Source organism: Pinus tabuliformis, chromosome 1_1 (assembly GCF_031772625.1).
Source record: "Pinus tabuliformis cultivar Carrire ecotype Pingquan chromosome 1_1, CPIR1, whole genome shotgun sequence".
NCBI classification, from domain to species: Eukaryota; Viridiplantae; Streptophyta; class Pinopsida; order Pinales; family Pinaceae; genus Pinus; species Pinus tabuliformis.
Genome location: NC_142297.1, coordinates 97,110,932 through 97,118,574, shown reverse-complemented (window position 1 = coordinate 97,118,574; position 7,643 = coordinate 97,110,932).

Sequence of the window (7,643 nt, the reverse complement as noted above, 5' to 3'; positions counted from 1 at the left end):
CCCATTGAGAGATGTCAAGGAATATTGTATGAATAGGCATATGGCTTGTGGAGTGTTCTCCTTTCTTAAGGAGTGAATGTATGGTGTTGCCCTACCCTAAGGGTTTGATCAATAAAGGAGCATTTCTATTTCTATCTTGTTATTTCTTTGGTATATTTGTATTTTCACATATTTTCATATCAAATCTATAACAAGTGGTATTAGAGCTATAACAAATTAGGAGGATCCCATAATGTAGATATTCCCACTGTAGATCAACAGATTATGCAATATACTAAAACACAACACAAGATCTACTTCTACAACACTTTGTGGAAGCTTAACTGAATTGAGCAAGATCAAGAGAACACATATAACTGAGAATGAGAAATCAATCACACATAACACAAAAGAAATAACCCGAGGAAAGCCTCAACCTAAAACCCCAATCTCTATATTATCATACACGTGGAAATCTTGTTCAAGTTATAAAAAGAATCAACTCTCAGCTATCATGCTCTCTCTGCAATCAAACAATACTGCCAATAGATGGTCAAAGGATCTCACAACCTTCTCCTCTACCCTCCAAGCCTCCTATTTCCTTGCACAGTTTTTCCTGGGGTCCAGTGTTTCCACTTGTGTGAATTCCCACCTCACACAACTCACTTGGCTCAGAAATAACTACATAAACTTGAAGGAGATAAATCCTTCTGCATGGATGAGTTTCCTTTTAGGAAAAATTTATCCAACTGATAGTACACTATCCCTACTCTGATCTCAACTGGGTCTCTGACAGAACTAACATGCATGAGTTATCTATGAGAGAATATTCAGTTATCTGTAGTGCAATAGTTACATGCATGCAAGCATTAACTAACTAAACTCACAATTAATTCAACAAAATGTTTGAATTAATCTAACTGGACTTGACTAAGTTAAATGAGACAACTAATTACAACTCATCCTTATCTCTTTAACTGATGGATAAATTCCTCAATCAATGGAGAAACTTTTGCATGTCTTCACATAGACCTCATGTTTGATTTTCTACAACTAATTAACTCAAGATGAATTAATTAATTATTTTACAAATAACTGCTAAGAAGAAAGGCATTCAACTCGAACCCAAACCTAAACCTTTGGAATGTTCTGCATGCAACACTCCTCCCATTTGTTATTGCTCTAGCAACTCTAGAAACAAAAAAACTTCCAGCTGACCTCCCTGTTGGGCTAGAAACATCCTCTGATGCTGAAGTTCCATATACCACTGACAAGTGCTCCCTCTCTGACTTTTAAGTTGTTGCAACACTCCATGCATCTCGCACTGTTGCACACCTCTCTGTGCCATCCTGCACTGGTGCAACACTCCTATGCCTCTCGCATTGTTGCAACCTGCTAGCTCTGCACTGCCTTGGGATTCCTGCACTGAGCTCTTTCTGCTGCTCCATACGCATCCGGCTCTACCCACTCAGCCAGTCCTGCTACTCCTCCTTGGGGCTCTCATAGCAAGGTCTAATCAAAGAGGTTGGGTACCTCAAAGATCTTGTCCCTATTCTAACCTTCTTGGGACTATCACTCCACATCGCCCCACCTCCCACCTAAAGGTATGGCTGCATGTGATTCCTCTACCCACTTGGTTCGAAATTTCCCTGATCCGGATTTAAGCAGGAACGCAATAGATTACAGAGATAACCATAAATACAGAGATGCGATAACCATAAAAACAGAGATGCAGCGGAAATAATACTTCATTTCATTAATGGAGAATATTGAAATATGTTTACAAATAGAAATAAACCAGCTAGGGCGATGGTAGCTTATCTCTGAGAAGAGATGTGTCGGCTACATGCCTCTGAACTATTTCGAACTGTGTTACAATGAGGCTCGAGGGCCTATTTATTGTTGAGAAACAATGGAAAACCCTTCACATTCCAAAACCTAACCCTAGAAGATGAAACGCCAAATTGTGGGCCCCGTTTTTGGGTAAGTTGGTGCATCAACTTCCCGGGGTCGCGAATTGGTCGTACTATCTCCGTTTGATGTGCATCATAGCCCGTTGGAAAGATCTCTCCGAGGAATACGACGGAAAAGACGATTTTTAGTTAGAAAAATCGCTAGCGGTGGATTTCCCAAAAAACGTCGTTTAGGGCCTCAAAACAGCTCCGGATAGGTGGGTGGCCACCAACATCCACCTGGATCATTCCTCCCCCGTTAGGAAGCAATGGTCCCCATTGCGTTGAGTTCCTCCCTGAGATGAGGAAGCTTCTGCTGAGCTAGGTCTCTGGTGAGTTGTTCTGCAATCTCTGATGTGTCCAGAAATGGTGGGGAGCATGGTCGGCGACGGTCCACATTGAACACTCGGTGCAAGCGAAGGAATGGAGGAATGCTGTGCTTCAAAGCATTGTTTCCCGTAGCCTTGTTACTGGTGTAAGGACCATGTCGAAGTGGTCTGAGTTTCTGATGGGTTCTGGTAAGGCGCTCCCTCTGCAAATGTAACCAAACTTTATCGTCCACCTGAAACTTGTGTGGTACCCCTTCGGGTAAGGAGAAGTTGTTCCTGTGTTCTGTCACGACTGTATCCCTCTGTTGTTGCTGCTGTGTGGGGGAACCCTTCGCTGGGGTCATGGATGTAGCAGTGATCTTCCCCTTACTTTGGGAGCGAACTAGACAGAAAATAAATTTCCTAGTCTGTGAGATGAGCTTACTGCCTTTCTTAGCAGTAATCAAAGAGGTGGCGGTAGGTGGGGCTACCTCCGGTATCCTGTATAATGAATTATCCAAAGAAATGATGACAGCACGAGGCCTTGAATCATACACAACATGTCGCCTCCACAAGTATGGCTGGCCTAATAGTACATCACAAACATCCAGAGGTGTAACATCACACAATACCTCGTCTGTGAAGCGCTTGATGCTATAGGGAAGGTGGCACTGCTGGCGAACTTTGAGATCTCGTCCTTCGTGAAGCCAACCGATACTGTACGGCTGTGGGTGTGGTGTAGTTGGTAGGCCCAACCGCTTCACGACCTCTTCTGAAATGAGGTTCTTTTGGCTGCCACTGTCGACAATGAATTGCAGCGGCGAACCCTTCACCCACATCTGTGAGTGGAAAAGACGTTCCCCCTCCTCTAGATCTTCGGGCTCATTTTTCTGGATCTTGGTAGTAGCAACAGTGGCGCCGGGATCCGCATCAATGATCTGCTTCCCTTTGTCATTCCCCTTGTTGGGTTCTGACTCAAAGTCGGAACATGCATCTGATTCGGAAGCCTTCAACTCGGCCACCAGCGACTGCTTGGTCTGACACTCACTTGTGTTATGAGTGGGACTCTTGTGGAACTCACACCACTTTCCTGTGTCCTTCTTCGGCTTCGTGGTGTTGTTCTTTTCTGACAGGTTGTCTTGGGTCACCCCGCCTTGGCTTTGTCCTTTGGGCTTTGGATTTGCAGATCCAAAGTCTCGCTTCTTCTATTTGAACTTTTGCTCGATTTTGACAGCGTATCGGTATGCTGTGCCGAGTGAGGAGATGTTTAAGAACTCCATCTCTTCTTGGATGTATCTGTGTAGGCAGCCGCGGTATTTTAGTACCAGATGCAGCTCAGAATCTTTGATACCCAATTGTGTGCGAAGGGTATGAAAAATGTTTGTGAACTCCGGCACATATTGGTCTCGTCCTTGCCGCAGTGTGGTCCATTTGATGTATTTGTCCTCATAGCTTTTGATAGGGTAGTACTGCTCCTTGATTGCATCCCGGAAGTCATTCCAAGTGGGTGCGGCTGAAAACAGTGAGCCTGTACTTTCATCCTTCTATTCGCAGTAGGTTTCCCACCAGTCCTTGACGTGGGGGGCTGCTTTGAGAAGAGCGAAAACGATCTTTTCCCGACTTGAAAATTCATGAACAGAAAAATACCCATCAAGCAGATTTAACCATTTATCTACGACATCTGCGTCTATTTGACCCTCGAAGATGGGGATTTCAAAATTTACTTGTACCTTAAACGGTGTGGCATTTCCAGAGTAACTGTTGGAAGCCGATGCGTCGCCTCTAGGTAGCCGCTGAAGGATTTGGGCAAAGCTGTCCATCATCGCGTTCCATTGTCGCTCGAGGGCTTCTTCGAGCAATATTCTGATAGGATCTCCTGCCCCCTCGTCTTTCTTCTCATCCGCCATGGGAGTCGTCGAGATTTGCGAGGCTGGTCTTGCAAAGGTTCGACCAATTCAAGCCCTAACTCCTTATATCTCGACCTCATTGGGGACATGCAAAGAAAAACAGAGAAAAAGCAGACCGCTCTGATACCACTGATCCGGATTTAAGCAGGAACGCAATAGATTACAGAGATAACCATAAATACAGAGATGCGATAACCATAAAAACAGAGATGCAGCGGAAATAATACTTCATTTCATTAATGGAGAATATTGAAATATGTTTACAAATAGAAATAAACCAGTTAGGGCGATGGTAGCTTATCTCTGAGAAGAGATGTGTCGGCTACATGCCTCTGAACTGTTTCGAACTGTGTTACAATGAGGCTCGAGGGCCTATTTATTGTTGAGAAACAATGGAAAACCCTTCACATTCCAAAACCTAACCCTAGAAGATGAAACGCCAAATTGTGGGCCCCGTTTTTGGGTAAGTTGGTGCATCAACTTCCTGGGGTCACGAATTGGTCGTACTATCTCCGTTTGACGCGCATGATAGCCTGTTGGAAAGATCTCTCCGAGGACTATGACCAAAAAGACGATTTCCCAAAAAACGTCGTTTAGGGCCTCAAAACGGCTCCGGAAGTTTAGGACCCGAAAAACTGCTAAAAATAGTAAACTGTGCTATAATTAAGGAAACAGAAAAACTGAAAGAGACAGTTGTGGGGGTCCAAATGGGATAGGTGGGTGGCCACCAACATCCACCTGGATCATTCCCCCTACTGGAGGTCTCTGGATGAAAGGATGCCTCCACTCGATCTCTTCTTAGCTTCTCTAGTTGTGGCTGCTCCACAACCTCCTGACGCTGCTTCACCAACTGTGGCTTCTCCACAATTGTTTGAGACTTATTCTGGCGCTGCATGTTGAGAGGTAGTATACTCTCCCTCTTAACCACCAAGTCTCCAATAGTTGCCTTGCTCCTCAAGGCTTTGCATGCATCTTGAACTTCAAGAGCATACAGTTTCTTGACTCGTGAATCGATCTGCTTCACCTGTCTCGTGATGATGTGTCTAAGGAAAGATTTTCCCTTACTGAAGACTACATCATAGCCTTTGTATTTCAACATTCTGATCGACACCAAATTTTTCCTCAGTCCTGGTACATACTTGACATCGGTCAAGGTAATGCGAGCTCCATGCTCCCTTTGAAAAACAACCGTGCCTACACTTGAGACACTATACTTTTCATCATTACCCATTGCTATGAGTATCTAGAGATCTTTCTCCTCCAAGGTACTGAACAAACTCTTGTCATTGTTCATGTGGAAAGAAGCTCCACTATCAAGAAATCAAACACATCCCACCATGGATGAAACTATACATGCGAAGATGGTGAAATGCAACTCGAACTGTGAGGCTAGTGCTTCACCTTATGATCCTTCCACGGATCCCTTCTTGGATTTCTTTAGTGGATAATTTGTAGCAAAATGGCCCACATCATGACAACGAAAGCATCGCACTTTCGATTTTTCAAACTTCTTCCCACCATGGGAAGAACTTGATTTGGGATGACAATCCTTCTCCTTCCCTTTCTTTGCCTTACTCGCTAAGGCGCAATTTTCTTCATCCTCCATGAATGAAGAACCATCTTTGGTGCTTCTTCTTATCTCCACCTGCATCAGTTCCGACCAAAGTCATTCCCAATCTGGCAGTTTCTCTCTTCCATTAACTGAGCCTTGGTAGCTATGCTAGCTCTTAGGAAGACCGAGGAGTGCAAGACTCACCATGTCATCCTCGATAGTTCTGATCCATACACTACCAAGCTCATCCCTGCAGGTGGTGATCTTGGTCAGGTATGTTGAGATCATGTCGCCCTTTTCACCTTTGATTTTCCGAAGCTTGTCTTTCAGCACCAACTTCTTCTGATCGTTGTTGTTCTGATATAGATCTTTCAATGTATTCCACATCGAAAATGGTGTCTCTTTCCCATGGAGGCTTGAGACAATGTGGTCTCGAACTCCCTCTAGGAGGATTCTCCTTGCTCTAGCCACACATTTTTTCCATTCCGCCAGTTGAGTAACATTAGTCGGCTTGGGGACTTCTTGATCAATGAAGTCCTTTAGAATGTTATCCTATAATACTTCCTCCATGCGATCCTTCCAGGCTATATAATTCGAATTTCCCTCAAGGGCATACTCAAGTCTTAAACCGCTGAACGCCATTGGTGAAATGGAGATGTGATAAGAACTCGATTTCTATATTCAGGAACCAAAAACTTCCAACTTCTCCTTCTTGTATACTGTTCTTCACCTTGATCACCTTTCTCTGATACCATGTAGAAATTCCCACTGTAGATCAACAAATTATGTAATATACTAAAACATAATACAAGATCTACTTTTAGAACACTTTGTGGAAGCTTAATCGAATTGAACAAGATCAAGAGAACACATATAACTGAGAATGAGAAATCAATCACACATAACACAAAAGAAATAACCCAGGGAAAGCCTCAGCCTAAAACCCCAATCTCTGTATTATCATACAAGTGAAAATCTTATTCAAGTTACAAAAAGAATCAGCTCTCAAGCTATCCTGCTCTCCTTGCAATCAAAAAATACTGCTCATTAATAGTCAAAGGCTCTCACAACCTTCTCCTCTGCCCTCCAAACCTCCTATTTCCTTGTGCAGTTTTTCCCAAGGTCCAGTGCTTCCACTTGTGTGAATTCCCACCTCACACAACTCACTTGGCTCAGAAATAACTACACAAACCTGAAGGAGATAAATCCTTCTGCATGGAAGAGTTTCCTTTATAGGAAAAATTCATCCAACTGATAGTACATTGTCCCTCCTCTGATCTCAATTGGGAATCTGACAGAACTGACATGCATGAGTTATTTATGAGAGAATATTCAGTTATCTGAAGTGCAACAGTTACATGTATGCAAGCATTAACTAACTGAACTCATAATTAATTCAACAAACTGTTTGAATTAATCTAACTAAACTTGACTCAGTTAACTAAGCCAACTAATTACAACTCAATATTACAACTCATCCTTATTTCTTTAACTGATGGATAAATTCCTCAATCAATGGAGAAGCTGTTGCATGTCTTCACATAGACTTTATGTTTGATTTTATACAACTAATTAACTCAAGATGAATTAATTAATTATTTTACAAACAACTGCTAAGATCAAATTCGAATTTTACTTTTCTATTTTAGTTTAGGCACTGACTAAAACAGGAAGGTATTCTAAAATTCTATTTTTAGCAATGTTATTTATAGCACTTCTATTTTTCATTCCTTGCTACTATGTCCAACACTTGTACCCGAACTGCTATTCATATTAGTGCTATTTTTAGCACTTCTATTCTTAACATTTCTTGTTGATATTTTCAACACATTAGGCATGAGGAGGAGAAGTGTGAGAGTGAGGAATGAGAATAATTCTGTAAATATTTTATTAATGAATTATATTTGAGTTTTAATGTAGATACATATTGTGTAGGCTTCAATGT